This window comes from Rhinolophus sinicus, chromosome X, assembly GCF_036562045.2.
Source record: "Rhinolophus sinicus isolate RSC01 chromosome X, ASM3656204v1, whole genome shotgun sequence".
Classification (NCBI taxonomy): Eukaryota; Metazoa; Chordata; class Mammalia; order Chiroptera; family Rhinolophidae; genus Rhinolophus; species Rhinolophus sinicus.
The window spans coordinates 24506203-24527803 of NC_133768.1; the positions used below are offsets into that span (position 1 = coordinate 24506203).

A 21601-nucleotide genomic window follows, 5' to 3' on the forward strand; every position below is an offset into this window, starting at 1 on the left:
AGCCGGCAGCCCACGAGAGCTGCCTCGAGCTGCTGTGAGCTTTCAACAGGCGACCGACTGCCTCAGCTGGGGGAGCGCAAGGCTCATAATACCAGCATGGGCCAGGGAGCTGTGTCCTACACAACTAGACTGAGAAACAACGGCTTGACCTGGAGTGGGGGGGGGGGGGAGGTGGAAGAAGGTGAAGAAAAGGGAAGGAAGGAAGGAAGGAAGGAAGGAAGGAAGGAAGGAAGGAAGGAAGGAAAAGAAAAGCAGAAAGAGAGAGGGAGAAAAGTATTTGAACTCTTTCTTCGTGGCTGTCAAATCTTATTTTGTTTTCTTTCTTTTTTTTAAATTAAAGTTTATTGGGACAACAATTGTTAGTAAAGTTACATAGATTTCAGGTGTACAATTCTGTATTACATCATCTATAAACCCCATTGTGTGTTCACCACCCAGAGTCAGTTCTCCTTCCATCACCATATATTTGACCCCCTTTACCCTCTTCTACCACCTCCTTCCCCCCTTACCCTCTGGTAACCACTAAACTATTGTCTGTGTCTATGAGTTTTTGTTTCTCATTTGTTTGTCTTGTTCTTTTGTTGTTTTTGGTTTATATACTACATATCAGTGAAATCATATGGTTCTCTGCTTTTTCTGTCTGACTTATTTTGCTTAGCATTATAATCTCAAGATCCATCCATGTTGTCACAAATGGTCCTATTTCATCTTTTCTTACCACCGAATAGTATTCCATTGTGTATATATACCACAACTTCTTTATCCATTCATCTATCGAAGGACATTTTGGTTGTTTCCATGTCTTGGCCACCGTAAACAAAGCTGCAGTGAACATTGGAGCACACGTGTCTTTATGGATAAATGTTTTCACATTTTTTTGGGTAGATACCCAGGAGAGGGATTGCTGGGTCATACGGTAATTCTATTCTTAATTTTTTGAGGCACCTCCACACCGCCTTCCATAACGGCTGCACCAGTCTGCATTCCCACCAACAGTGTATGAGGGTTCCTTTTTCTCCACAGCCTCTCCAACATTTGTTACTATTTGTGTTGTTGATGATAGCCATTCTGACTGGGGTGAGTTGATATCTCATTGTGGTTTTTATTTGCATTTCTCTGATGATTAATGATGCTGAGCATTTTTCATATGTCTATTTGCCATTTGTATGTCCTCTTGCTGTCAAATCTTATGCAAGTACTATATTCATTGGTCAAAACTACCCACAAGACAGAGAACAAAGGAACCTAGAAAATGTAGTTTTCTATGATAGAGAGCAAAGCCAGAGAAGGACAGTGAGGTATCTGAGAGTAAACTGGACAGTAATGAATGAGTAAATCACTTTACTAATCTTTCCAGCATTGTGTGTTACCTATAAATGTTATTCTTTTGGCGTGAAAAGCAGTATGGTTTAGTAGTTGAGAGAGTACCGAGTCAATTCACACACTATGGGTTTGAAATCCTTCTCTGAGCACTTTCTAATTATGTGGTCTTGGGTGATTTGCTTAACCTCTTTATGTCTCAGTTTCTCATATATAAAATGTTGTAAAGATTAAATGATATACAACACTTAGCATAGTGCCTAACGTGAAATAGGTAGGTCCTCAATAAGCGTTCGCTAATGTAATTATTCGGTGTAACATAAAATTCCTAGGTTAGTTTAATTTCACTCCTTTGATATCTATATAGGATAAACATTTTCCAAGTGATTTTCCTTTACCATATGTATTTCCTCAAGACTCAACTGACTTTTTATTGTCTTAACTACAATAAAGTGTCTTTCTTATAAATTTAGGTGTCTTTCTTATAAATTTGAATGACTTACTGATATTGTAAGGGTGACACTGTACCTTCTATTTTGAGATTTAAACTTCTAGTGTAATTAGATTTTACAGTGTGGTTTAGCTCGGGACTTTTTGATAGTTTTTTTTTTCTTTGTTCCTCTCCTGCCAAATCTTAGTGATTCTGTTTACTATGCATTTACTATGCATACCAGTTTCAATGGTTCTGTTTACTCCAAACCAGTTTCACCCCAACCCCCACGCCCCTTTCCTTTGTTTGCCTCTTCTTACAGGCCTATACAACCTTTTGACCATGCTGGGGGTGGAGGGCTGTGTGTGTGTGTGTGTGTGTGTGTGTGTGTGTGTGTGTGTGTGTCTGTGTGGTGGAAATGGCTTCTGGACGGGAGTCCACCAACCTCCGAGAATGCCAGCATTTTGAATAAATCTGCTTTTCTTTCCACCATTTTGAATAAGCTTGCTTTTCTTTCCACCAACCTTGTCTCTCAAGTTTTGGCTTTCCTACAGCGAGCAGCACGGTAACAATACGGTATAGTTATTAAACTTTTGTTTATCACATTTTACATTTCACACTGCTTGAAGCTAAAGAAGTCATTCTTAAACAGAGCTGAAAAATACTCTATTTTCTTCTGAGTTTCTAAAATTACATTATGCTATATAATTCCTTATTAATTACACTAGAAGTTTGTGTATAACTGACAGATAAAATCTTTCCTCTAAAAGTCTAGGTTAATATGCTGCTCTGTAGTGTCAGAAAACCAGGCTACTTCTATTTTGTTCTGCCATCATAGAATGCTGCCACGGTCTATTGATTCTAGATGGCTCTCTACCACCTCCATATTCTAACTAGTGGGAAGTAAGGAAGGGAAAGACATGTGCCTTCTCTTTAAGGGCATAACCTGGACGTTTCACACATCACTTCCTCTCACATGCCATCATCCAGGACTTGTGGTCCTATGACCACATCTAAGTATAAGGGAGACTGGGAAATAAAGTTTTTATCTTAGGTGGCCACATACTCAGTTCATAATTCTACTATGATAGAAGAAGGGGCAAACAGATATTGGGGAAAAACGATTAGCCTTTGCCATTCTGCTATTCTGGCCACACAAACATCTATGCGTGTCCATGTTTCCACACATAGAGTATACCTGTTGCCAAGGGAGAGAACTCCCAAAGTACAATTCTATTACTACTGAAAGGGAGCAGAGTTTGCCACCCCCAAAATCTGCCTCTTTGGCATGTTGATCATTTTGAGCTGCTTATTTTTAAGAAACAGCAAGCACAGGAGCTCTGAAACCACGGACAAGAGTAGAGGTTACCCTTTTGTAAGAGACATTTACATGTATAAGGAAAATCTCCATCTGTAAGGGTGTCTTCCTCTCCCTACTAGGAAGCGAATGACTAAATCTCTAGAAAGTTTATCGAAGGCGAAGGCAAGAACTTCAATCTGCATAACAACCTTGCCCTCGATTACTGTGCTTTCCTGGTAACCTCCTGCCATAATTGGCCTCCCCCCATGCTCAACATCTTTTGTCTTTAGTTGAAAGCATTTAAGTTCACAGCTGGGGCCATTTTAGGGAGTTACTCAGTTTTCTGGGTATCTCCCAATTACAAGAGGTATACATGTTATTGAACTTCTGTTTGTTTTTCTCCTGTTAATCTGCATTTTATTTGGGGGGGGGGGTCTCAGCCAACAACCCAGAAGAATAAAGGGGAAATTAGTCTCTAATCTTCATAGACATTTGCAAGCTAGGTTTTTGGTTTCGTAGGCTTTCAGACTCCCTCTAACATTTAAAAGGTTTCTGGTCTATTTTACTCTTGTCAATTACTTGTAGAAGTACCCGTCTTGTAGGGTCAGTTGGCAGACAGTGGGAGTCTGTCTTGGCCATGAGCTCCTCTGGAAGAAGGAGGCAGGAAGCAGTGATGCCCAGGGGTAGAAGGGCTCACAGACCCCAGGAACTTGACCAAGATGTGCGGCTGTCCAAGACTCTGCCTTACACCTTGCACCACGGCCCCTGAAGCTAGGGACTCCCATGGGGCCAACAGCTTCATGCTTCTGGGTGCCCTCCTGGAGCTGCCCAGTTCTGCAGATTCTCGGCTGAAGATGTGCAGTGTATGGTGGACGCCGATGGGAAGCAGTAGTTTGCCCTGCAACAGGGGGACCCCAGCACTGGCCCTCTCATCCAGGCCCCTCAGAGTCACTCCCTGCAGAAAACCGAGTTGGAGCTGATGCCCGTGAAGACCCCAGAGGCCCTGTCCCTGATGCTTATCCATGGCATATTCTGGCAGCACTGGCCATCCATCTTGCTCAAGGTCCTGGTCTATCCGGGAAGAATGCACATCCACCTGGCCCCAGGACTGCATGGAGACCCGAGTGTTATCAGTGACATGAGGCCAAATTGCGAAGTGGCTGTGGTATCAGTGGGCCCCTGGCATCCCCTTCTGCTCTGCCAATGGGGTGATCCTTTCTCCAGGGAATGCTCATAGCTTCCTGCTTCCCAAGTCCGTCAAAGAAGCCCTGCAGCAATGCCATACTGGACAGGCCCTCTCCTTGGGTGACAACGAAGAGACAAGAGTATGAGAGAGGTCCCAAGCACAGCTCCAGAGGAGGAAGTATGATCCAACAATAAGATTTCTTTCTTTTTTTTTTTTTTTTTGATGTAAAAAGATAACAAAAAGAAATTCTAGTTTGAAAAGAAAAAAAAAAAAAAGGGTAACAATAGCCCACAATCTCTTCCAGGCAAGTTCTCTTGCTCTTTCGCTGTTCTCTGTGCTGACTCATCTTCCTCTCATTCAACTTGATAGTTGCTTCCTTAAGCTCTTCTTAATAGCTTTGGGTGGGAGGTTGACGTTCTTTTTTTTAATTTTTATTGGGGAACAGTGTGTTTTTCCAGGACCCATCAGCTCCAAGTCAAGTCATTGTCTCAATCTAGTTGTGGAGGGTTCCGTTCAGCTTCCAAATCAAGTTGTTGTCTTCAATGTAGTGGAGGGTGCAGCTCACTGGCCCATGTGGGAATCGAATTGGCGACCTGGGTTTTTGTGAGCACAGCGCTCTAACCAACTGAGCCAACCAGACGCCTGAGTCTGACGTTCTTAATATGCTCTTTACCTCTGCTCTAGCTCTCATTTACTGGTCAAGAAGGAAGGTGCATGAGGAGCCCAGTATTATTTCTTGGCAAGTCTTCCCTCTTTTGTAACCTGTTTAAACTGCTCCACTGTGGAGTTGCAGAAAGCAGTTGGCTTTTTCAGTTATGTGGGGCTCTGAAATCCCAGGCCACAGGCAAAGAATGACTCTTGACAGAGCTATGTTCTCTTCCATTTTTGGTTGCTGTCTAGCTAGTTCTGACTGGGGTCCATCCCTCTGTAGGATGTTGCTAAAAGTAGCAAGAAGCAGCAGACTCTGCTCAACGTTATAAATCTTTCTTATTTACCACAATGCCATTGCTTCTGATGCCTGTGAGCTGCTTTCCAAGATCTTGCTGACCTTTATTAATGCTGTGCCTAGCTAAAATTTCTATTTTCTTAGAAGAAAGAGAAAATGGATGTTGGAGGAAAACTAGCACTCTCTGATACAAATGCCTATTGATTCAGACAGGTTCTTAATTCCACTCCATAAAGTGAGTCAGCAACTTGTTAGAAGGCATGAGGCCAGCGGAATAGAAAACTGGCACCCGCAGATTGCCATATCATACAGTATCCAAGGACTCACTTTGCAAAAGGAAACCCAGACAGCTCCCCCTGCCACCAACAAAATTGCAGCTGAACTTTTGCTAGTTTTGATATGATTTATATAAATGCTCAAAGATGATCTCATAACTAACAATGAAGCTGACTTTCTGGGCCCTGTCAAAAATTTGATTTTGAAAGTCTAGTAAAGTGCCTGCACAGTGACTTGAAAAGCTGTAAAGATGAGAAAACCCATGCACCGTTGTAATTTTTCAATATGGTTGTCAGATTGCTGAAGTTACTTCTAAAATTCTTTTATTCACTTTTAAATATACTTGGATCCTGTAATGTAGTCTAAATGTCTCATGATGTTTCTGCCCTGCTTGCATTATAAAATAAACCTTTAAAGAGAAAAAAACAATTAATGATTGTCACAAAGAGATTTTTCTTTCTTTTCTCAGCATATTCATTTTCTTTATTATATGTCATTTTCTTGCTGTTCATTTCGTCTGATAAACTCCAGATTCATCTCTAGCACTAAAAGATATCTTCATTAATTTGCATTGTCAAAATACAAATTAAATACCAACTTTATTTGAGAATGGAGACAGTGACCACTCTAAACAGAAGTTCTGGAACAAAATCAACAGACTTTGAGAAGTTTATATTGTAGTTATTTATACTGGTATGAAATATAAGGGACTTTAGTCTGTTTTGTTCACTGCTATGTACCTGGTTCCTAGAAGAGTACTTGCTAGACACTCAATAAATATTTATTGGGTTAATGAATTAATGGATTTTTCTTTCTTTTTTATTTTTATTTTAAATAGATGTTTTATTTATTTGTACTTAAACTTATAAACCACCCAGCCAAACTGGTACTTTTATCATGATACACCAAAGTACAAAAACATCTTTTACACGCAAAAAACAAACAAACAAAAAAAGAAAAACATCTTTTACAAATACTTAAGTAATTCACAAATCAGGGGCTGTAGTAAAACAGCAAAAGGGGCAGAGGAAATCAATGAAGCACATTATAGCTCATTAACATCTCACCTGAGCTGAGGTGTTTTTTGTTTGTTTGTTTGTTTGTTTTTTAATTTATTGGGGTGACAATTGTTAGTGAAATTACATAGATTTCAGGTGCACAATTCTGTATTACATCTTCTATAAATCCCATTTTGTGTTCACCACCCAGAGTCAGTTCTCCTTCCATCACCATATATTTGATCCCCTTTACCCTCATCTCCCACCCACCACCCCCCTTACCCTCTGGTAACCACTAAACTACTGTCTGTGTCTATGAGTTTCTGTTTCTCATTTGTTTGTCTTGTTCTTTTGTTGTTTTTGGTTTATATACCACATATCAGTGAAATCATATGGTTCTCTGCTTTTCCTGACTTATTTCACTTAGCGTTATACTCTCAAGATTCATCCATGTTGTCACAAATGTTCCTATATCATATTTTCTTACCGCCGAATAGTATTTCCTTGTGTATATATACCACAACTTCTTTATCCATTCATCTATCGAAGGACATTTTGGTTGTTTCCATGTCTTGGCCACCGTAAACAAAGCTGCAGTGAACACTGGAGCACACGTGTCTTTATGTATAAATGTTTTCAGATTTTTTTGGGTAGATACCCAGGAGAGGGATTGCTGGGTCATACGGTAATTCTGTTCGTAATTTTTTGAGAAACCTCCACACAGCCTTCCATAACGGCTGCACCAGTCTGCATTCCCACCAACAGTGTGTGAGGGTTCCTCTTTCTCCACAGCCTCTCCAACACTTGTTACTATTTGTGTTGTTGATGATAGCCATTCTAACTGGGGTGAGGTGATAGCTCATTGTGGTTTTCATTTGCATTTCTCTGATGATTAGTGATGTTGAGCATTTTTTCATATGTCTATTTGCCATTTGTATGTCCTCTTTGGAGAAATGTCTCTTCAAGTCCTCTGCCCATTTTTCAATTGGGTTGTTTGTTTTTTTGTTGTTGAGTTGCATGAGTTCCTTGTATATTCTGGATACTAGACCCTTATCGGAGGCACTGTTTGCAAAAATCTTCTCCCATTCAGTTGGTGGCCTCTTTATTTTGTCAATGGTTTCTTTTGCTGTGCAGAAGCTTTTAAGTTTCATATAGTCCCATTCGTTTATTTTAGCTTTTACTTCCATTGCCTTTGGAGTCAAATTCATAAAATGCTCTTTGAACCCAAGGTCCATAAGTTTAGTACCTATGTTTTCTTCTATGCAGTTTATTGTGTCAGGTCTTATGCTTAAGTCTTTGATCCATTTTGAATTAATTTTGGTACATGGTGACAAATAGCAGTCCAGTTTCATTCTTTTGCACGTGGCTATCCAATTCTCCCAGCACCATTTATTGAAGAGGCTGTCTTTGCTCCATTGTATGTTTTTAGCTTCTTTGTCAAAATTATCTGTCCATATTTATGTGGTTTTATTTCTGGGTTCTCAATTCTATTCCATTGGTCTATGTGTCTGTTTTCTGCCAATACCATGCTGTTTTGATTATTGTAGCCCTGTAGTACAAGCCAAAGTCAGGAAGTGTGATACCTCCATTATTGTTCTTTTTCTTAAGATTGCTTTGGCTATTCGGGGTCTTTTGTGGTTCCAAACAAATCTGATGATTTTTGTTCTATTTCTTTAAAATATGCCATTGGGATTTTGATGGGGATTGCATTGAATCTGTATATTGCTTTGGGTAATATGGCCATTTTAACTATGTTGATTCTTCCAATCCATGAGCACGGAATGTCTTTCCATTTCTTTGTGTCTTCTTCAATTTCTTTCAAAAATGTCTTATAGTTTTCAGCATATAGGTCTTTCACATCCTTGGTTAAGTTTATTCCTAGGTATTTTATTCTTTTTGCTGCAATTGCAAAAGGAATTGTTTTTGTATTTCTTTTCTGAGATTTCATTGTTAGTATATAGGAAGGCAATGGACTTTTGTACGTTGATTTTGTAGCCAGCAACTTTACTGTATTCATTGATTGTTTCTAATAGCTTTTTGGTGGAGTCTTTAGGGTTTTCTATATATAGCATCATGTCATCTGCAAAGAGTGATAATTTAACTTCTTCATTCCCAATTTGGATGCCTTTTATTTCTTTCTCTTGCCTGATTGCTCTGGCAAGGACTTCCAACACTATGTTGAAAAGCAGAGGTGATAGGGGACAGCCCTTTCGTGTTCCTGAACGTAGAGCAAAGGGCTTCAGTTTTTCACCGTTAATTATGAAATTAGCTGAGGGCTTGTCATAAATGGCCTTCATTATGTTAAGGTATTTTCCTTCAATACCTATTTTATTAAGTGTTTTTATCATAAATGGATGTTGTATCTTGTCAAATGCTTTTTCTGCCTCAATTGATATAATCATATGATTTTTGTCCTTTATTTTGTTTATGTGATGTATCACATTGATGGATTTGCGTATGTTGAACCATCCTTGTGCCCCGGGGATGAACCCCACTTGGTCGTGATGAATAATCTTTTTAATGCATTGTTGTATTCGATTTGCTAGACTTTTGTTTAGGATTTTTGCATCTATTCATCAGAGGTATTGGTCTGTAGTTTTCTTTTTTTGTGTTGTCCTTACCAGGTTTTGGTATCAGGGTAATGTTGGCCTCATAAAATGAGTTAGGGAGTACTGTTTCTTCTTCAATTTTTTGGAAGAGTTTGAGCAGGATTGGTATTAGATCCTCTTTGAAGGTTTGGTAGAATTCACTATTGAAGCCATCTGGTCCCGGACTTTTGCTTTTGGGAAGGTTTTGGATGACTGATTCAATTTCGTTACTGGTGATCGGTCTGTTTAGATTTTCCAGTTCTTCATGGTTCAGCCTTGGAAGGCTATATGTTTCTAAGAACTTGTCCATTTCTTCTAGGTTATTGAATTTGGTGGCATATAGTCCTTCATAGTATTCTTGGATGATCCTTTGTATTTCTGTGGTGTCCGTGATAACTTCCCCTTTTTCGTTTCTGATTTTGTTAATTAGTGTCTTCTCTGTTTATCTTAGTGAGTCTAGCCAAGGGTTTGTCAATTTTGTTTATCTTTTCAAAGAACCAGCTCTTTGTCACATTAATTTTTTCTATTGTCTTTTTGTTCTCTATTTCATTTAGTTCTGCTCTGATTTTGTTATTACCTTTCTTCTGCTGACCTTGGGTTTCACTTGTTCTTCTTTTCTAATTCTTTAAGGTGTAACATGAGGTTATTTATTTGGGATTTTTCTTGTTTCTTGAGATAGGCTTTGAATCAGATAAATTTCCCTCTTAAACCTGCTTTCGCTGCGTCCCAAAAATTTTGGTAACATGTATTTTCATTGTCATTTGTTTCTATGTATCTTTTGATCTCTCCCCTAATTTCTTCTTTGACCCAGTCATTCTTTAAAAGTATGTTGTTTAATCCCCATGTATTTGCGTTTTTTTCCTGCTTTCTTTTTGCAGTTGATGTCCAATTTCAAAGCCTTGTGATTAGAGAATATGCTTGGTATGATTTCAAACTTCTTAAATTTGCTGAGGCTGATTTTATGTCCCAATATATGGTCTATCCTTGAGAATGTTCCATGTACACTAGAAAAGAATGTATAGTCTGATGTTTTAGGATGAAGTGCTCTATAAATGTCAATTATGTCCATTTCATCTAATGTGTCATTTAGGGCTGCTATTTCGTTATTTATTTTCTGTTTGGATGATCTATCCATAGCTGTCAATGATGTATTTAAGTCCCCTAGTATAATTGTGTTTTGGTCAATTTCTCCCTTTAGTTCTGTTATTAGTTGCTTGGTATATTTCGGTGCTCCCTGATTGGGGCCATAAATATTGATGACTTTTATGTCTTCTTGTTGTATAGTTCCCTTTACCATTATGAAATGTCCACCTTTGTCTGTTGTTATCTTTTTCACCTTGAGGTTTCTTTCATCTGATATCAGTATAGCTACATCTGATTTTCTCTGGATACCATTTGCTTGAAGTGTCAATTTCCACCCTTTCACTTTGAGTCTATGCTTGTCCTTGTAGCTGAGATGTGTCTCTTGGAGACAGCATATGGTTGGGTTTAGTTTTTTGATCCAATCTGCTACTCTGTGCCTTTTTATTGGTGAGTTCAGTCCATTTACATTTAGGGTGATTATTGATATGTGAGGATTTCCTGTCATTCTATCTTTAGTTTTCTGGTAAGGCTGTGTCTCCATTGTTTCTTTGCCTTTTTGTTGTTGTCTATTATTTCTGTGTGGTGGTATTCTATGATGTTTCCCTCTGTTTCTTCTTTTATTACAGTATATATTTCAGTTCTGGATTTTTTTGAGTGGTTACCCTTAAGTTTATGTAAAAGAAAGTTTGATATTTAGAGTATTCCATTTTCTTCAGCATGCTTACTTTCTCCATTCCCATATTCGGTTCAGGCCTTTACTCTCCCCCTTTTTATGTTTTGGTTGCCACAAATTGTCCCTGTTGATGGTGGTCAAATAGCCTCCTTTAGTATTTCTTGTAGTGCAGGTCGTGTATTAGAAAATTCCCTCAGCTTCTGTATGTCTGGAAAGGTCTTTATTCTTCCTTCATATCTAAAGGATATCTTTGCAGGGTATATTATTCTTGGCTCATGATTTCTCTCTTTCAATAGTTTGAATATTTGGTTCCACTCCCTCCTGGCTTGTAGAGTTTCTGCTGAAAAATCTGATGATAATCTAATGGGCTTTCCTTTGTAGGTTACCGTCTTCTTTTCCCTGGCTGCCTTGAGGATTCTTTCTTTGTCGTTGATTTTAGACAGCTTCAATACAATGTGCCTTGGAGAAGGCCTGTTGGGATTGAGGTAATTAGGTGTTCTATTTGCTTCTTGGATTCGAGGATCCAGTTCTGTCCACAAGTTTGGGAAGTTCTCATCAACAATTTGTTTGAATATATTCTCTGTTCCTTCTCTCTTTCTTCTCCTTCTGGTATGCCCATTATTCTTATATTGCTCTTTCTGATGGAGTCAGAAAGTTCTTGTAAGTTCTTTCATTTCTTTTAAGTCTCAAGTCTCTTTCTTCTTCCATCTGTGTCATTTCCAGGTTTCTATCTTCGATGTCACTGATTCTTTCCTCCATCTGGTCAACTCTACTACCTAAGCTGGTTATTTCATTCTTAATTTCTTCTATTGAGTTCTTAATCTCCAGAAATTCTATTTGGTTCTTTTTAAAATTTCAATCTCTTTTGTAAAATGCTCATGTTGTTCTTTGATTGTGTTTCTGAGTTTATTAAACTGCCTTTCTGTGTTTTCTTGCATCTCGTTGAGTTTTTCAGAACTGCTATCTTGAATTCTCTGTCATTTAAGTCACATATTTCCATATCTTTCAGTTCCTTTTCTGGAGACTTTTCACTTTCTTTCTGAGCTGTCTTGTTGCCTTGGTTATTCATGGCAATTACTGATTTATTATTTCTCTTCCTAGACATCTACAGGAGTGGCTTCTGCAACAGGTTGATAGGAAGAGGTCTTTCTTTTGTTTTCCAGTACTTGTTGGTAGAATGTTTTATTTTCTCTCCGACTGCAGCCTTTTTTTCTCTCTCACACGGTAGTGCTATGTTTTCTCTGCACTATTCCAGCTTCTCACACAATGCGGGTATTCCCTGGGAGACGGGCTTCTCCTCTGTTAATAGTTCGCCTGGGTCACAGGTCGCAGTTTCCATGTGGGTATGCAGAGAGCTTTTGAAGTTCCAAAGCTCTTCCTGCACCAGATTCAGAGCCCGTATGTTTCAGCAGTTCTGTTTACTCCTGCAGGGATCCGCCCAGATAGGTGGGGCCAGGGTGGGGTGAGCTGTGAGAGGTGGCCCAGAGCAATGGCAGCGACCACCACCACCACAGCCGGTCCTGCTTCCACAGCTCCCTCCCCTTTGCCAGAACTAGTTGGGCTGTGAATCTGTGTCTGCGGTCCAAAGTTCTCAGAACAGCAAATATTCTGTTCTTTTGATCTGACACTGCTGCTGTTCTGCTCCTAGCACCGGGCAGGTGGGGGCGGGGCGAGCTCTGGGAGGGTAGGGAGGGGGCGGCTAGTCTCAGTGCCTAAGGCTCTGTTCTCTGCTTGGCAGTGAGGGCTTAAACCACCGTTTTCAGCCCTTTTCCCTCAGTCTTTTCTCCGAGGTCTCTGCCGTGAGCATTGGGTTCAGCCGTGTTGTGTGCTGCCCCCTCAGCCCTGTGGGCCACAAGCGGACCCCTAGCAGTCCGAGTTCTTCCCTCTTCCACAGCTGCGGTAGTTCCGGGAAGCAGCGAGCTTGGAGCACTGAGCCAGGTCTGCGTCCAGCTCCCGCGTGGCTCCCTCTCAGCACTTCTCCCTTCCCACCTCCCCTGCTTGCACGATTCGCCCACCTGTAGGTGACTTCGGTAGTGGGCCTCTTCGTCTTGCCTGTCTGCTTTGCAGGGAGTCCTTTGTGGAGTTATTGTTGTTCGATTAGTTGTAAATTCCAGGGGAGCTTTATAGAGGCTCACCTCATGCTGCCATTTTTGATCTGTGGTCTGAGTTGAGGTTTTTAAACAAGCCTCCCAACCCCAGAATATGTGAAGAATCCTTCATCACACATCTTTATACTTTCACTTTCTATTCTCGAGATAAGATTCTACATCGTGAATATATCCCAAATATTATTATATCTAGTTATCTATAGCCAGAGACATCTTTCATCGTAATTTTGTCTATAGCAGCAACGCTACAGAAACCTCTTTGATTTGACTCCAGTCATACTCCACACTCCCACCCTCCAAATTGACACAATGGGCATAATGAGAAAGAAGCAAGACATCAAGGCAGACATACATAGAAAAATCCTAGAAGTGATACAGGCACTTCCCAAATTGATTGCATAGTATATTCATCATCACACATCATCAGGCTATATGTTCATGGAATAATTTGGGAATAAATCCATGATTTGCTGTGTACTACAATTTTTAGGGGTTTACTGTATCACATCATAGCTTTCCCCAGCAGTTTCCAAGGTGGCCTCTAAATCACTGACAGGTCGATTTTGCTGGAGCTGGATCTGGGGTGGCAGGGCTTCCTCCCCATAAGAACTGATTGTTCCAGGCCTAGTTGTTCCAAGACTGGTTATTCCAGGCTTGAGGGCGCCAGGTCTGACTGTTCCAGGAATGGTAGCTCCAAGATTGGCTGTTTCAGGAATGGTTATTCCAAGTTGGGTTATTGTAGGCCTGGTTGCTCCACATTGAAAAGTTTCCAGAAGTGTTCACGAGGCATCCCTGGTGACAGGGAGAGAGGCCTGGGTACTCTGCAGTTGCTCACCCTTCTGAGTCCTATAGTTGCTGTTCTTTGGCCAGTTGTATTTCTGCCACCTATTACATTTCATTCTCTGGTTGTGGAACCAGGTCTTAATCTATTTGTAGCTAAGGTTCAGAATGTTGGAAAGTTCTTGCATCTGAGATATTTGTCTCTGAAATCTCTCATTGAGTACACAGAGCTGGGTCTGTGAGAATAGGGTTCTGATCTTCTGTTTCTTGACCTGTGTTCTCTTCCTTCTTCACTGTGTTTTCTACAGAAGTGGGTAGTCTTACGCTGGCACTGGTGGAAGAATCAGGGCTGTTCTGAATAAGCAGATCCATGGAGGAAGGAAGAGTTGAGACATTCTCCATGTGGAGTGTCTCAGCAGATGACATTTGCGAGGATGCATAATTTTCTTTAGGCCCATAAATCTCAGGCTCTGGTGAAGGTTCCCTAGAATTGGATGCTTCGGGGCAAGGCGGGCTTTGGGAACAAGCCAGATCCACACTCATGTTGCAGAGTTGAAGGAAAGAGAAAAAAACCAGTATGCTAGGTTGTAAGAAATACCCAGGCTTAAGTATTTAGATAGAAGAGCTTAGAGAAATAACGAAGGTCTCCAGACGTGGAAGTATCAAAAAGACGGAATCGATTTTTCTTTTTCTTTTAAATAACCCTAAAATACACTGGAAAATGTTTAACTAAAGTATTTGGAACAGAGTTAGATCTTTTTTATTCTAACAAGGAGAAGGCATGGTGGAATTATATAATTCAGACTATTAAAATTTGTGAAAGTGTGCGGCACCGGTTAGCTCAGTTGGTTAGAGCACGGTGCTCTTAACAACAAGGTTGCCGGTTCGATCCCCACATGGGCCACTGTGAGCTGTGCCCTCCACAACTAGATTGAAACAACTACTTGACTTGGAGCTGATAGGTCCTGGAAAAACACACTTGAAATAAATAAAAGTTAAAAAGAAAAATTTTGTGAAAGCATGCAGACTGGGAGAAAAGACATTTCACCTCAGTTTAACGTCTCTGAATATTCACACTGGGAGAGAAGAGGAGGGGCACAAACTGTGGGAACACAATTATATGATATAGTATTTCAGTGTGTGTCTCTAGTGGGAGATAATGGCTAAGAAGACACTGATTCAAGTGATGGGCAACATTAACATTGAAATCAACATTTTCAACTGTTCTTTATATGGTCTCACAACAAATTTGAGAAGTGGTTCCTATTACTATTGTCATTTTATAAATGTAGAAATTGAGCTTCAGAGAGGTGAGTAACTTGTCCAAAGTCCCGCAGCTGATGATTGGTAGATCTAAGAACTGAAGGTCTTTGGCAATCAAGGTCACATTGGATAAGAAGTCATACTTTTGCTCCATTGGCATTCAGCTGCTTTGGGGTTCTCTCCCTGCCCTTCACCCCGTTCTGCAGCATGTCTCCCTTCTTGTTAAAGATAATGTACTAATGTAATGTTATTATGTGCCCTGAGTTAGTAAAGTGCTCCTTTTATCTTCTCGTGTCCAAAATGATGCATAATATTTGCTGAGTCTTCAAGAAGGAAATAATGATGACTGGAACCAAAGTCCCAGAATTCTCCACAGGCAGCCTGCCGTGTTATATATTTTTGGGAGAGCTATTGAGTGGGAATACTTTATTACAGACTGAAGGTTTGTGTCCCCCTCCCCTCCCCAATTCATATGTTGAAGCCCTAACCCCCAATATGATGGTATTTGGAGATGGGACCTTTGGAAGGTGCTTAGGGTTAGATGTGGTCACGAGAGTAGGGCCTTCAGGATGGGATTAGTGGTTTTATAAGAAGAGGAAGAGGGAGAGACAACTCTTTCTCTTTCTGTGCACATGCACTAAGGAAAGGCAATGTAAGGATTTAGTGAGAAGCTGGTTGTCTGCAATCCAAGAAGAGAGCTCTTACCAGCAACTGAATTGGCCAGCACCTTCATCTTGGACTTCCCGCCCTTTAGAACTGTGAGAAAAGAAATTTCTGCTGTATAAACCATCCTGTCTATAGTATTTTGTTATGGCAGCCGAAGCAGACTAACACACAGTCCGTAGTGCTTTGGCCCCCAAACCTCTCTGTGGACATCTCAGCCCAGATGAGATGGACTGGATCACTAATGAGGTGTGAGCACTCTTTTTGCCTAGACTGGAACTGGCTTAAATGGCCTCTCCTACATATGTGTTCTTTCTCCTGAGTCTGAAATTGGTTTCTGCTCAAGCTTCTAAGGGGATGCAAGTGGGGGTGCAAAGCTTCTTTCTAGCTGAAGGGTGAGTGAGAAAAAGAAGAGATGTGGCCCATTTGCCATCAACAGTTAGCAAAAAAGGCCAAGCATTAGAACCTCAAAAAAGAGAATCCGGAGGCAGAGAACTCATGTAGAGATAATCTCTGTACATGGCTTGTACAAGTCATTTAACTTCCCAACTAATCTTGGCAGCTGAAGTAATTGATTTCAGACCTTTTTTCTTTTGTAATATAGGTGTTTAGTGCTATAAGTTTTCTTTGAAGCGTGTCCTTAGGTGCATTCCACAAATTTTAATATATCATGTCATTTTTATACAGTTCAAAATATTTTCTTATTTCTCTTTTGATTTCTTCTTTGCCCATGCATTTCTTTTTTTTTTTTTTTTTTAAAAACATTTCAGGGCCGGCCTGGTGGCTCAGGCTGTTAGAGCTCCATGCTTCTGACTCTGAAGGCTGCCAGTTCGATTCCCACATGGGCCAGTGGGCTCTCAACCACAAGGGTACCAGTTCAATTCCTCGAGTGCCGCAACGGATGGTGGGCTCCGCCCCCTGCAACTAAGATTGAACCCAGCACCTTGAGCTGAGCTGCCGCTGAGCTCCTGAATGGCTCAGTTGGTTGGAGTGCATCCTCTTAACCACAAGGTTGCCAGTTCGAGTCCCGCAAGGGATGGTGGGCTGCACCCCCTGCAACTAGCAACGGCAACTGGACCTGGAGCTGAGCTGCGCCCTCCACAACTAAGACTGAAAGGACAACAACTTGAAGCTGAACGGCACCCTCCACAACTAAGATTGAAAGGACAACTTGACTTGGAAAAAAGTCCTGGAAGTACACACTGTTCCCCAGTAAAGTCCTGTTCCCCTTCCCCAATAAAATCTTTAAACAAACAAAAAACAAAAAAACCCATTTTATTGCTCAGCAATTGAAAGTATTCAAACATGTTATTTTCTACATAATTTGTGATCAATGTTAAATAAAATATTAATTTTCATCATTTGCTCAAATTCATGCCTTCTTGGCCAATTCATTTTTCCTTCTAAAATGTTACGTGCCACCTCGGAGGCAATGACTTTGTAAAACACAGCTAAGGACTTGAGCATTCGTCTGCAGCTACCTTGTTACACACAGATGTGCTCCTAGCAGTTCAGTCATTTTAAGTTCTTGGAAAACATTCATGACAACCTTCATTCATCTTCAACTCGTAGGCTCTGTTGCACAAAATGCGACTGAGCTGGTGGTGCGGAGGACAGCCGCATCAATCAGGGGTGAGGCGAGAGGAAGGTTGCCTCCTCCGCCGACCGTTCCGCTGCAGGCAGCAAAGGGACGGATTCCACTGGAATGAAGGCCTGGGGCGCCGGACCCAAACGGCGGAGAGGGTCCCGGGCGGGCGTGGGCTCCAGTACGGAGTTGGATTCCCAGTAGGAAGAGAGAAGGAACTAAGACAGGGACTCAAGGTGCGGGGACTCCCACCTTGAAAAGCCCGGCGACAGGCCCACAGGCGCTGCCGGAGGGGCCGCATGGGTCACATGGCGGGAGGTGGTGGCCAGCCGAAAAGCTGCCCATGCATTTTTTTTTTTTAAGGTTTTTTTTTTTATTGGGGAAGGGGAACAGGACTTTATTGGGGAACAGTGTATACTTCTAGGCCTTTTTTCCAAGTCAAGTTGTTGTCCTTTCATCTTAGTTGTGGAGGGCGCAGCTCAGCTCCAGGTCTAGTTGCCATTTTCTAGTTGCAGGGGGCACAGCCCACCATCCCTTGCGCTACTCGAGGAGTAGAACTGGCAACCTTGTGGTTGAGAGCCCACCGGCCCATGTGGGAATGGAACCGGCAGCCTTCGGAGTTAGGAGCATGGAGCTCTAACCACCTGAGCCACCGGGCCGGCCTGCCCATGCATTTTTTAGAGTTGTGTTATTTGGGGATTTTCCAGAAATCTTTCTATTATTGATTTCTAATTTAATTCCATTGTGGTCATATAACACACTTTGTATAGATTGAATCCTTTTAAATTTATTGAGATTTGCTTTATGGCCCAGAGTATCGTCTATCTTGGTAAATAGTCCATGTATACTTGAAAACAATGCGTATTCTGCTCTTGGTGGATAGAATATTTTATAAATGTTCATTAAGTCACATCAGTTGACAGTGTTGTTCAAGTCTCCTATATACTTGCTGATTTTCTGTTTACTTGTTCCATTAATGATTGAGAAAAGCGTATTTAACTATCTGACTGTAATTATGGAGTTAGCTACCTCACTTTTCAGTTCTATCAGTTTTTACTTCAAGTGGTTTGAAGCTCTGTTATTAAGTTCATAAACATTATGATTATTATATAATCTTGATGAATTGATGCCTTTATTCTTACTAAGTGACACTTTTTATCCCTGGTATTATTTTTCACTCTGAGATTTTCTTTGATATTAATATTATCACTCTAGCTTTATTTTATTTTTTTTTTAATTTATTGGGGTGACAATTATTAGTAAAATTACATAGATTTCAGGTGTACAATTCTGTATTACATCATCTATAAATCCAATTGTGTGTTCACCACCCAGAGTCAGTTCTCCTTCCGTCACCATATATTTGATTCTAGCTTAATTTTGATTAGTGTTAGTGTGGTGTATGTTTTCCCATGCTTTTAACCTATTTCCATGTTTAAATTCAAGTGGGTTTCTTCTAGGCAGCATATGGGGATCTTGATTTTTTTTCATCCAATCTGATGATCTCAAAAATTATTAGAAGTTGGTCAAATATATGATGATGGAAGGAGAACTGACTGTGGGTGGTGAACATACAAAGTGATATATAGATGATGTATTACAGAATTGTACACTTGAAACCTATGTAATATTACCAGCCATTGTCACCTCAATACATTTTAATAAAATAAAAAAAAATTATTAGAAGTTCTACAGAGGGTGCCAAAGAAATGTATACCCATTTTAAGAAAGGAAAAAACTATTAAAATTGTAATACTCGGTATATACCGATAACAAAAGATGAATACAAGTCACGTTTGACTTCTGCAATTACAAGAGGTGCTCAAAGTGGTTACCATCAGCGTCCAGACACTTCTGATGACAGCGAACTATTACTTGAACAACGCTGACCACAGTGTCCACTTGTATACATTTTTTTGGCATTGCAGGTATATATATTTAGTTTGTATTTCACACTTAAAAAAATTGTGTGTGTGTGTGGTGTGTGTGTTGGCACATGTACATATTTTCTAAATATAAGTATGTATATATGTTGGAGAGTGTGATGAAAAATGTTTTATTGATGGGGCAAACAATCAGAAAAGCATGGAGATATTGGCTGTAAGGACATTGTGAACAACTGTCTAATCCTCACAGAAATGGAACTGGAGGGTGAGACAAGGCGTAGACATCATACAACTCTAGTTGAGTTGCACCCCTTGGATCATGTATGTGAATGATGCTCCCAAGAATTGTTAAGCTATGGCTTTTTCGGTAGATAATCCATTCGGAGGGAAGAATATGAGTCATGTGTAAAGAAGGCTGTGAGATCTGTTCCTAAGTGGACACAAGGCCCAGCACACTGTCCCAATGCACATCATTGCCCATGTAGGGGAGGAAAAATAATCAGCCTCAAATAATCAATATGCCAAAGAGGCATATTTTGGGATGGCCAATTCTGTTTCCCTTCACCCACGAGTCCAGAAAGATCATTCAGTGGAGGGAGATGTGTATGCTGCGCAAGGTCCTAGAAAGGAGGTGAAGGAGGAATATGTCTCTGTGAGTCCCCAAATGATGTAGGGGACTTTCAAGTGAGTGAGTGAGTGAGGGCCGGGATCGTGTCTCGTGAGACCGAAGAATGGAAACATGGACCCAGGAGAGGCAAAGAGTTTTAAAAAGAGGATAGTTTATTGAAAGCAAAGGGTCAGAGCTCCCGAGCGGGAGGTGGTACCGAATGGGGGTGCCCAGTGACTGAGGCAAAAGCTCTTACTTTTATACCTTCCCTTGCCTGTTTGGGGAAGGGGTGCTGGCGCTTTTTAATGAAATTTGTCTATCCATGTTTGTTCTGCTTGCCCATCCTGAAGGAATTAGCAAAATAACCCAATCTTATCTATCAGATCTGCTCCGTTTGTGAGTCCAAAAGGAATTTTATGATCAACCTAAAGGCGTTGTTACATTTTATCCTGGAGTGAAGGAATGATTTCAAAACCTGGAGTTTCAGGATATGGCTGTCTTTGTTTGTTCCACCAGGAACCTCCCTGGCTACCTAGCAACACACTAACTAACCTGTCTCAGAGGGACTAGACAGAAACGGTCCACAAATCTGTATAGGGTCCTTTTGAGGTCTGTGGCTGAATACTAAGCTATGCATGAGCAGGGGTTAAATACATTGTGTGCCAAAAAGTGGTGACGGCCTCTGAAAAGGAGAGATATTTCTAAAAGCTAAGGCTTATAAAACATGCTATTCAAATAGTTTACTTGGGTAAACAAGTCCATTCTGCTGAAGAATATTGGTAATCATCTATTTTAAAACGATGGTTTTAAAGATTAAATGTGTGTGTCGACTGTCTAAAGATAACCTCACTCAATAGCAGTCTTCTTGAATTTATTCTGTGAACTTTGCAAAGCAATCTAAAGCCTGATAATTTCTGAGTTGTGAATTGAAGGTGTGAATGTCCCTCAGCCCCGGTAGGGAAGCACTTTTGAATTCATTTCCCTGACATGAGATTGCTCTCCCCAAAGCAATTTTAGAGGGAACATTAAGTGCTATAGAACTGGAATTGGAGAAATGGGCCCAAGAAAATGTTGTTAATCAGGACTGTGTGGGCGCCCATTTAATCACTGTGTAATAGAAGACGTTAAAGGAATAACACGTTGTTTTAGGGACTTATTGACTGAGAAGTTCATTTAAACTGGGTCTTCTGTTCTCTGGCTTCCCATTTTGCAACTGTGTGGCCAAGACTGAACTCAGTATTTCTGTTCGGTAGCTATTCTGCAGCCTACTCTACCACTCACCGCCAGCATCCTCATCCTTTGTACTGTAAATGGAAATTCACATGTGTTGGGTTTTGTCCTTGCAAGTTATAGTTGTCTCTGACAATTTCCTTTTCGTTTGAGAAAAGCCAGAGTGGTGCTGTGTATTTTCAGTCATATTCTCTCTGGTATCAAATGTCACAGCTGGGTTGCAGGAAGCTTTATTTGCATTATAATAGCATTTCCTTTAGATCTTTAGGGGCCTCTATCTCTAAAATCACTTGTCTACAGGAACTTCAGGGAGAATAATTTGACCTTTGTAAAAATAAACTTTCCAACTGAATATCTCCCTCTGGATCTAGGTTCAGGGGGTTCTGTGTGTGCGCACATGTGACTTGAGCTTTTAGGTTACTGGAGATTCTGACTTTTAAAGTGATATAGTGTCTTTGATTTCCCAAACAGAGAGATCTTTTGTTGACTATGATGATGAGTAAACTATAAGTACTATTGTGGCGGGATGTTTTTCTGAGGGTGACAAGGAGAAAATTCTGAGATGTCCCAAATGAAATTACAACAGGCCAGAGGGTGGAGGAAGAGACAGAAAGGGGTTATCAGTTAACTGCAGTGCAAAGCCAATAAAAGACTGCTCACACTCCTTCGTGTATGTTGG

At 40.7% G+C, this 21601-nt stretch overlaps 2 pseudogenes; one reads left to right on the forward strand and one right to left on the reverse strand.

Annotated features, from left to right (window-relative positions):
- Positions 1–3687: 3687 nt before the first annotated feature.
- On the forward strand, positions 3688–4430 carry LOC109433927 (tRNA 2'-phosphotransferase 1; annotated as a pseudogene).
- Positions 4431–13321: 8891 nt separating this feature from the next.
- Positions 13322–14231, reverse strand: LOC141566978 (homeobox protein NANOG pseudogene; annotated as a pseudogene).
- Between the last annotated feature and the right edge of the window lie 7370 nt (positions 14232–21601).